Source organism: Urocitellus parryii, chromosome 4 (genome assembly GCF_045843805.1).
Source record: "Urocitellus parryii isolate mUroPar1 chromosome 4, mUroPar1.hap1, whole genome shotgun sequence".
In the NCBI taxonomy this organism is placed as follows: domain Eukaryota; kingdom Metazoa; phylum Chordata; class Mammalia; order Rodentia; family Sciuridae; genus Urocitellus; species Urocitellus parryii.
In genome coordinates this window covers 32655022-32666474 of record NC_135534.1, presented here as the reverse complement: position 1 = coordinate 32666474, position 11453 = coordinate 32655022, and positions in this window count along the sequence as shown.

Sequence of the window (11453 nt, the reverse complement as noted above, 5' to 3'; positions counted from 1 at the left end):
GCCCTGGGTTCAGTCCCCAGCACCACAAAAAAAAAAAAAAAAAAAAAAAAAAAAAAAAAAAAAAACAAAAACACCTTTGTTAGTATCTTTTGTCCAGATAAAAGTTGTAGATTTCTTCTGTTGAATATTTTAGAAAGTAAGAATTTCTAGTCATTACTTATCCCAAGTCATGATATTGAACCCACTATTAGGATTTTTTTTGTGAGAGGAGGTGGAAATACTTCACAGAATTCAACATTTTAATATAAATTTGTGACCTTAACATAAACACTGGTTTTATATTTTAAATTATTGCCTACTATTCACCATATTATGCAGGTATTAGTTCTTAATGCTTATTATAAGTCATGTTTTATTATCAGGAGTGGAGTCAGTAGAAATACTGTTTGATACAATTTAGTTCTTCATATGGTACAGCGTTGCAATGGCAAGGATTTATAAAAGTTGTTATGGTTTCAAATAAATAATCCTCTAACCTAGGACTAGAACTTGATAAAATTGCCCTCCTTCCTGATGAGGAGATACCCCATCTGCATTAATAAAAAAATCTACATCTACATCATTCAATCTCTGGGAAATATAAATAGTAGTTTGAGAATCTAGAAAAAGTATTTAACTATTAAAATAATAATAATTAAATTTGCCAGAAAACCCTTATATCTTGTCTTTTTTTTTTGGTGCTGAATATTGAAGATAGGCCTTGTGCATGCTAAGCACAGGCTCTACCACTAAGCTATTTCCCCAGGACCTACCACTTCCTCCCTTGCATCTTTTAATATGTCTGAACACAAAAGAAAGACACCATATGTAATGACAGACACCACTTTATGTCTATTTTAATTATGTATATAACCAGTTTTTCCCTAAGAATGTTGCATAGTGGGTAGGGGATATAGTTCAAAATAGAATCTGTGCTTAGTATTTACCAAAGACCTTGAGTTATATCCCCAGCACACATACACACACACATACACACACACACACACACACACACACACACACACACACACACAAATCTAGCAGAGTATAAGTTAGTATAAGTTATAAATCTCTGGTATATATATGTCCTAATTTATATGGGCAGGTATATATGCATAAGTCAATTTGTTTTCTCTTTGTAAGAGGTCAAGAAATATACTCCTGCCAGGTGTGGTGGTATATGCCTACAATCCCAGCAGCTAGGGAGGCTGAGGCAGGAGGATCACAGGTTTGAAGCCAGACTCAGCAATTTAGCAAGGCTATGAGCAACCTAATGAGACCCTGTCCCAAAATAAAAAATAAAAGGGCTGGGGATGTGGCTCAATGGCTAAGCGCCCCTGGGTTTAGTCCCTGGTACCCCCCGCCAAAAAAAAAAAAAAAAAAAAGAAAGAAAGAGGGCTGGGGTTGTGGCGCAGTGGTGGAGTGCTTGCCTCTCACACATGAGGCACTGGGTTCAATCCTCAGCACCACATAAAATAAATTGCATTTATCTACAATAACAACCAAAAAAAGTATTTAAAAAAAAAGGAAGAAAGAAAAGAAATAACATACTCCTAAAAAATAAAACAGAAAATTTTCTTCTTTATGTTCTTGCAGGCATTGCATTTTCCTATTATTTAAAATCATTTATAAAATATTACTTTATTTTATAATTTTTACAGAGATGGGACTTCAAACTCATGTGCATTTGATAATTCCTTCCAAATTAAATGTTTAGAAAATATGTATCATATTACAGTTCATATGTGTATCTCTCTTTTATAAAAGCATGATCTTCATTTTTTTTTTTAAAGAGAGAGAGAGAGAGAGAGAGAATTTTTAATATTTATTTTTTAGTTCTCGGCGGACACAACATCTTTGTTTGTATGTGGTGCTGAGGATCGAACCCGGGCCGCACGCATGCCAGGCGAGCGCGCTACCGTTTGAGCCACATCCCCAGCCCCATGATCTTCATTAAGACAAATAAAAGTAAGACCTTAATTATTAGGCACTGTTAAATTATCCTTGTAGATGCTCAGAGTCTGTTTAGTTGCTTATTACAAATAAATCATCTAGCAACATTTAGATTTAATTAGGAAAATGTTTCATTAAGCCACCCACATTACCTATAAAATTCTATTAGTCATATCTTGACTTTACATGAGCACTTTTTGTCTTGTTGCTATGCATTTTTTTTAGTTGTAAGTGGACACAATACCTTTATTTTTTTTAATTTATTTTTTAATGTGGTGCTGAGGATCGAACCCAGTGCCTCACATATGCTAAGCAAGCGCTGTACCACTGAGCTACACTCCAGCCCTTGTTACTATACATTTTACACTTATTTTAATCCCCTTTTTACGAAGTGAGCAAAGTTAAGATTGCCAGTAACCTTTTAAAGAATAAGTATCAGACTAAGATATAACTTGCCTAAAATCCAACAAGTTCGTGAGAACTGGGTTTAGATTGAGTACGTACACTTTTCAGGTCCCAACTCATGCCTATAGAATTACATTGCTTCTAATTATAATCCAGGGATCTTGTTAATTAATTCTAAATCCATGAGAAAAATTTACAAGCACTTCTCACATAGACATACATAAGTACACATATCCCCTGTATATGTATAACTGTTTTTACATACATGTGAGGAATATTTGGGGTAAATACAAATATAAAATGTGTGTTTCTTTTACTGAATTGTAATTTGAAATGTTCCATGAATTCCTTTACTTCTACTGACTCCCAAAAGTCAAACTGCAAAGCTAGCTTCACAGTCTGTGACAACCCCACCCAGTCCCAACAGCAGCCTACAGATATCAACTGCCATCATTTAGTGCAAACGGGATGCTCTGACTTGAGTGAATCTAGAATAAATTCTTGTGATTGTGAAGTCACTGGTATTTATAGAGCCTCCAAAATTGAGATCATGATACTTTAAATATAAAAGGTCAATGTGAGAGAACCATAGTTGACGTATGCTTGTAATGATGGAAAGGGAACTATCTCAACATAAAACCCCTGATGTATATCTGTTTCATTCACTTCTTTCTGTGTCTGTGGTATATCTGGTAAAATTGTTGTTTGATTTAATTGACCTGTTTTGTTTATGCTTCCCCAGGTTATTGATTAGTGCTAACCATTAAATCTATTTTCACTTGAGGTTTTATATATAGTTAGATAAGTTTTCCACTTTATCACAATCAGAAAATGAATGGAATATAGAAACAAAAGGAGAATTGGACTTGAATAAGACAAATACACATTTATTAGGTTATACCTTTAGTAGGATAGATAATTTTACATAGAATATTCTCTTTTGAAAATGTAAAAAAGGACAAATTATGTGAAAAACTTTTGCATCTATTAATGTGTCTTCTGAGTGAATACAGACAAATGTGGAGAACTCTCAGAATAATTAAAAACTGTAGGGTTGGGGACATAGCTCAGTGGTAGAGCATTTGTGTAGCATATACAAGAACCTAAATTTGATCCTCAGCTACACAAAAACAAAACAAAAGAGCTGGGCACAGTAATCCCAGCAACTGGGGAGGCTGAGACAGGTGGATCACAAGAACAGCCTCAGCAATTTAGTCAGACTCTGTCTTAAAAGATAAAAAGAACTGGGGACATAATTTAGTGGTAAAGCTCCCCTAGGTTCAGTACTCGTAACACACACACACACACACACACACACACACACACACACACACGAAGTGAGGGACACAGTCCTCAGTATCTTTGATTTCCCATTTCCCTTTAATATTCTAAACAATTTTTTCTATTTCTCAGAAAATTTATATATATGTATACTCTTATATGTAGAATAGACTTTTTTGGGTACTGGGGGTTGAACTCGGGGGCATTCGCTCACTAAGCCACCTCCCCAGCTCTATTTTGTATTTTATTTAGAGACAGGGTCTCACTGAGTTGCTTAGTGCCTTGCTGTTGCTGAGGTTGGGTTTGAACTCAGGATTCTCCTGCCTCAGCCTCCTGAACCACTGGGATTACAGAAATGCACCACCGCGCCCGGCTAGAAGAGACTTTTAATGCTAAATGATTTGTTAATGCTTAACAAAACCTCTCTATATTATTCATATTGTTTTTGTTTTATTTGAATTTTATTTGTTATTAGTTTGATTTGTTTATTTGAATTTTATTAGCTATTAATTTGATTTGAAATATATATGACATTTATACTATTAAAGGAATGTCTAGCATTTCTATAATTTTTTTAATTGAATATCCTGTCTATATGGTCACTTTGAACATGTATGACATATATTGATGCCTTCAACCTTCTGAATTACATTTCCTCCAATCTCTCTCTCTCTCTCTTTCTCTCTCTCTCTCTCTCTCTCTCTCTCAATGTACACTGGGGATTGAACCCATGGGTACTTTACTACTGAGCTACATCTCAGCCCTTTTTATTTTTAATTTTGAGACAGGGTCTGGCTCAATTGCCAGATTTGGCCTTAAACTTGACATCTTGCTGTATCAGCCTTCTAAGTTGCTGGTATTATAGGTATGGGCCTGGCTCCTCCAACATTTTTTGTTTAAAAATGTTTTTAACAGCTTAACAGTTTAAAGTAATCCAGTACAAATATATCTGAATTTTCATTACCTTAAAAGAGCAATCCTTTCTTTTGATCACATTTTTTCCTAAAATCTAATTGTGTTTTTGTTTTAATGAATTTCCTGTTCAATACACTTTTTATATATGTAAATAAACTTTATTCTAAGTAAACATTTATTGCTTATTTCATTTAAATATTCTTCTTCCTCATATAATAGCATATTGTGACATATGCTATCATATGAATTAAATCTGAACAACAACTGCAGATTATCAAAACAATGTTTATAGTACAATGTTGTATCTATCTTTCACCTAGTAGGGCTTGCATTCTATGTAAACACTGTAGTTCAGTTGTGAAGGGTTTTGTTGTTGTTGTTGTTTAACAAATTCTCAATGTTTAATATATTACTTGAGGCAAGCATATTACCCCTTAAAACTTTTTTTTCCAGTACTGGCATTGAACCCAAAAGAGTGTTCCATCACTGAACTACATCTCCAGCTCTTTTTATTTTGATTTTTTATTATTTGGTACTGGTGGTTGAAACCAAGGGCGCTCTGCCATTGACTACATCCCCAGCCTTTTTTTTTATTTTTTGTTTTGAGACAGGGCCTCACTTAGTTGCTAAGGGTGGCCTTAAACTTGTGATCCTCCTGCCTCAGCCTCCTGAATTGCTAGGATTACAGGCATGTATCACTGCACTGGGCCCTAGCCCTTTTTATTTAATTTGTGCTTTGTTTTGTTTTTGAGACAGGGTCTCACTAAACTGCTGAGTCTGGTCTCAAACTTGCAATCTTCCTGTCTCAGCCTCCTGAGTAGCAGGGATCACAGGTGTGTGCTACCACACCCAAATAAAACTAAATTTATTTCTGTGACCTGAAGATTGTCTACGACATTGACCAATGATGACCAGAGTTTTGCTTTTTCTTTCTCTTCTATATGCATTCTATTTATTTATTTTCTTTACCTTATTGTACTGGATAGTCCTCCAGTGCAATATTGAATAAATGGCATGTGAAAGAGACAGAGACAGAGCAATAGAAAGAGTTTAAAAATATAAATCTTGGGGCTGAGGCAATAGCTCATCGGTCGAGTGCTTGCCTAGTACATGTGAGGCCCTGGGTTCGATTCTCAGCACCACATACAAATGAATAAATAGAATAAAGGTATTTAACAAAAAAAAATCCTTCCTTTAAAAAAAATATAAATCTTATCATTTAGTGAATGTTAATGAAGGATATAAGAAAATTATATTATTCTTTCAGTTTTTTTTTTAATTTTTAAAAGAAAGTGCTTTAAAGGAAACACAAAAACACAAGCAACAAACAGTCATCCAGTCACAAGCAGCTTAGTTGGACATGTCTTTCCAGGTCCTGTGTGTGCATACACATAGCATCCCATTTTGTGTGACCGAGATTGTACTTGTGTATTGTGCTTTTCCACACATCATGAATATTCACCAGTTCAAAATCCCAAAGCTATATAAATACTTCCAATAACCAAGAATACACTGCACCAACTCAATCTGTTAGAAAAAAAAAAATTGTAATCCTGCCTTTCTTGGGAACAAAAATTTCACTGAAAGCTGAAATGGCAACAGGCCTCTAGATAGACATATTGGCAGAGTTACAACTAAAATAATGCATTTTCTTAATGCTCAATTTAAAATGAAACATAAAGCAACAGAGTACACCAAGCAGAATGCTTCTAAGAGGATTCATTATCAGATTTCTCCACCATGGGGCCAGCACACTGGTTTCATTAATGAGGTTCTTGGCATAAAAGTTAGCTAGCAGAGATCGAAATAAAACACACAGACTCAGTTACCTTTTTCTATGACCAGGTCTGAGAGGGCTCCCCTCTCTGGCTCCCCCCTCGAACCACCCATAGGGCAGCAAGGATTACTCAGGGCTAGCAGGAGAGAGAGAGCACGCCAGGGAGTAGCCTTTTATTGGGGAACAAGAAATTCAGGGGAGAATTCCATCCAATGAAGGTTGAGGGAGGGCCGCACTCCAAGGTCAGGGTCAGTATTGGGCCCCCAGGGTCAGTGGTCAGTCACACTCCCACACGGACGGGTTCTCTCATCAGGAGAGGGCCGGGAAAGCTCCGACACAGCCAGAACGCCTCAGACCCAAACCGGGAGTCGCCCAATCACGTGTGAGAATGGCTCTCCACAGATTTCTACCACTAAAATAATAGCAAGAAAGCAGGTTCCCAGTGAATTAAAGATGCGCACACACCAATGGCTCACATCAGAATAGAAATCCTTAAGCACTTGTTCCCATCTTTCCCTGTGTGCTTCCTTCTGCCCCTCTGTTGCCAGCCTAATGAACAGGTTCTGATACACACTGCCCAAAGATAAAACAATTCCATGTCCAAGATGCATCTTTTCTATAAATTATAACAAAAAGATATTACTGGGGCTGTGGTTGTGGCTCAGCGGTAGAGCGCTTGTCTAGCATGTGCAATACCCTGGGTTCGATCCTCAGCACCACATAAAAATAAAATAAAGATATTGCTCAGCACCACATAAAAATAAAATAAAGATTTTTTTTTAAAAAGATATTACTAGCTGGCTAATTCACTAGCTCTACTTTTTATGATATACTGTCACCTCAGGACATCTAGAAAGCTTAGATATTGTAAAATAAAGTACAAACTTTGTGCACAATGAACACAGGTACTTTACCAAAAAGGCACATATAGATCTATGCTTATAATCTAAAATTGTCTTCCAGATATGAAGATACTAGCAAAGAGTGCTTCCTCTTCACCCTTCCTCCTCCCTCTTCACCATTCCAGTGACTAAGTTCAGGATTACCCCCAGTTCTAAGAGTTTACTAGTTATATTTCCATTACTTGGGTATCAACAACTCTTTTTATTTTTTGCTGGTACTAGGAATTGAATCCAGGGGTATTTACTACTAAGTACATCCCCAGTCTTTTTTTATTTGTTTGTTTCTTTACAGATTCATTTTTTTTTCAAATATTTATTTATTTTTTAGTTTTCGGCGGACACAACATCTTTGTTTGTATGTGGTGCTGAGGATCGAACCCGGGCCGCATGCATGCCATGCTAGCACGCTACCGCTTGAGCCACATCCCCAGCCCACAGATTCATTTTTGTGGTACTGGGGATTAAACCCAGGGGAGCTCTACACCTGAGCTATATCCCCAGTCTTTTCTATTTTTTATTTGGAGATGGTGTCTCTCTAAATTGCTGCACTAGCCTCCAATTTGTGATTTTCCTGCCTCAGCTTTCTCAGTAGGTGGGAGTACACGTGTGCACCACGGCCTTGTGCACCTGACAAGGCCTTTGTAACTCCTTACCGACCAGCTGTAAACTGAGGTTCCCATAACTCCCTGTGTTCTAAAAATTCGCTAGAGCTGCTCATAAGACTCAAGGAAACATGTTCACTGGTTTATTATGATGGATATCAGAAAGCACACCAGTAATCCAAGCAACTCAGGAGGCTGAGGAAGGAGGATTGCAAGTTCCAAGTCGACCCTGGCAATGTAGCAAGATCCTGTTTTAAAGTAAAAGATAAAAATGGGCTGATTTTGTAGTTCAGTGGTCAAGCACCCCTGAGTTCAATTTCCAGTACAGGGGTTGGGGAGGAGGATATTATAAAGTTTGGTGCTGTGGCACATGCTTGTAATCCCAGCATGGATTGGAGGCTAGGAAGATCACAAGTTCAAAGACAGCCTCAGCAATTTAGAGACCCTGTTTCAAAATGAAAAATAAAAGGGCTGGGATGTAGCTCAGTGGTAGTAAGCATGATTGAGTTCAATCCCCAATTCTAGGGGGTGGGGGTCTGAAAGGGAAGGATATCACAAAGGATGCCCCTGAAAAAATACATAGGGTGAGGTATGGAACAAGAGGTACAGAGCTCCCATGCCACCCCAGGTGAGCCACCCTCCAGGAATCTCCCCATGTTTTGCTATCCAGAGTTTCTCAAAACCCTATTCTTTTAGAGCTTTATGTAGGCTACATTGTGCAGGAGTAATTGATCAGATCGTTAGTCATTTGTGGTCAATTTAACCTTCAGTCCCCCAGAAGTTGAGGGTGAGGGCAAAAGTTCCATCAGCCTATGTCTTTCCAGTGACCAGCCCTCATCCTGCCACTACCTAAGGGCTGCTAGTCAACAGTCAATTCCATTGCATACAAAGAGATACTTATAACTTTGAAGATCCCAAGGATTTGATTTATTTATTCATATAGATACCAGGAATTGAACCCAGGGGTGCTTAACCACTGAGCCACATCTCCAGCCCTTTTTATTTATTTATTTATTTATTTATTTAGAGGCAGCTCACTAAATTGCTTAAGGCCTGGCTAAATTGCACCATCACGTCTGGCTGAAGATCCTAGGATTTTAAGAGTAGTATGCCAGGAAACTGGCAAAAACTAAGTACATACATTTCACAACATCACAGATACCAAGTAAATGATATGCTTAGTAGGTAGTACACATTAACTGACATTAACATGCATGATAATCAAATCTAGATCTTTCCCCCAAAAAATCATTTATCACCACCATATCTCCTGCTTCAGGATAAAGAGAACAGAGACATAACTAAGGGACAGGACAATGTAAACCAGCTATGAAGAGGGAAGTTGTGGTTTAGTGCCTCATGCTTTGGCTGCAGCTGAGAGAAGCTAAAGCATGAGCCCAGTGAAGGCCCTGCCACCCTTGGTTTGGGTCTCAGTCCTTTAGCAGCAAACCTTCTGGAAGACACTGGTCTCGAGTTATATTTGCAAATAAGGACATCAGGACTGCCCTAGATAGCAAAATATCTTTTTCTTTTCATGGTGTGTGAAAAATGTATGTGGGTAAACTTATAAAGGACTGTGTTTCTCATGTTGGGACACAAATGTTCCCTTCATAGAAAACATTCCTTTGTTCTTCCTAATGTTTCACTTTGAGGAACGTTTCCCATGGCTTTGATCAAGCCACTTCCGTGCTTCAAAGGTTCTGATGGCTCCCTATTGTGAAGACATATTCTAAAATGATTAAATGTTTGGATCTTGGGCCAAATATGGGACTATTTGAACATCCATGTAAATAAATGTGGTAACAGATTATAATCTCATATTTGGAGAATAACTTCAAGTTCAATGATTGACTACAAGAATTTATAGAACTCAGAGATACTGTTATACTCATGGTTACAGCTCATTACAGTGAAAGGAAGCAAATTAAAATCATCAATGAAAAAAGGCACATAATGCAGAGTACAAGAGACCAGGAGCAAGCTTCTGGTTGTCCCTTTCATTGGAGCCATGTAGACATTAATGCTGTGTGACAACACACATGAAGTATTGTCAATCAGGAGTACATGTAAGCCATGGTGTCCAAGGTTTTTATTGGGGGTCATCACACAGTCAAAGCTGAATTGCTCTGGGTCTGACCTTAATTCTCTAGCCCCTCCAGAGGTCAAACTGATATTAGGTGGTTCAAAGTCTCCAGCATAAATCGCTTTGCTAGCATAAACTCTGTTGTGTGGCCCAAAGCCTCAAATAAAGATGTTTCTAATAGGCAGAATATTCCTTTCTTTGCATTGTGTGGGGTTTGAACAAATGGAACCTGCTCAGTGAATCCTATACTGCACAAATCTATCAGATGAAATAAGAATCTAAAGACCTAGGAATTAGACCAGAAACACTGCAACTTCTAGAAGAAAAGATAGGGTCAACACTCCAACAAATTGGCCCAGGCACTGACTTCCTTAATAAGACTTCTGAAGCTCAAGAAATAAAACCAAGAATCAATAAGTGGGAAAGCATCAAATTTAAAATCTTCTGCAGGAGGCATCATAATACCAAACCTTAAACTATACTACAGATTAATAGTAACAAAAATGGCATGACACTGGTACCAAAATAGACATGTAGACCAAGAGTACAGAATAGAAGACAGAGACAAACCCACATAAACACAGTTATCTCATAGTAGACAAAGGCACCAAAAATATACATTGGAGAAAAGATAGCATCTTCAACAAATTGTGCTGGTAAAACTAGAAATTCATATGTAGCAAAATGAAATTAAACGGCTATCTCTCACATGCACAAAAATCAACTCAAAGTGCACCAAAGACTTAGGCACTAGAATAGAGACCCTGCACCTAATAGAAGAAAAAGTAGGCCCAAATCTTCATCATGTCAGCTTAGGAACTGACTTTCTTAACAAGACTACTAAAGCACAAGAAATAATATCAAGATCAATAAATGGGATGGATTCAAACTAAAGAGTTTCTTCTCAGCAAAGGAAACAATCAAAAACATGAAGAAAGAGCCTACCGAATGGGAAAAAAATTACACATGTCAGATAGAGCACTAATCTCCAAGATATATAAAGAACTCAAAAACTTAACGCCAAAAAAATACATAACCCAATTAATAAATGAGCTAAGGAACTGAACAGACACTTCACAGAAGAAGAATTATAATTGATCAATAAACATATGGAAAATGTTCCTCATTTCTAGCAATTAAAGAAATGCAAATCAAAACTATTCTAAGGGGCTGGAGTTGTGGCTCACTGGTAGAAAGACCCTGGGTTCGATCCTCAGCACCATATAAAAATAAATAAGTGAAATAAAGGTATTGTGTCCAACTACAACTAAAAAATAAATATTAAAAACTTAAAGATTTCATCTCACTCTAGTCAGAATGGCAATTTTCAAGAATACAGGGGCTGGTGAAAGAGCTCAGTTGGTAGAGTGTGTGCCTCGCATGTACAAGGCCCTGGGTTCAATCCCCAGCACCACACACACACACACACACACACACAAAAACAAAACAAAACAAAACAAGAATACAAGCAACAATAACTGTTAGCAAGAATGTGGGGGGAAAAGGTACATTCATTCATACATTGCTGGTGGTACTGCAAATTGTTGCAACCACTA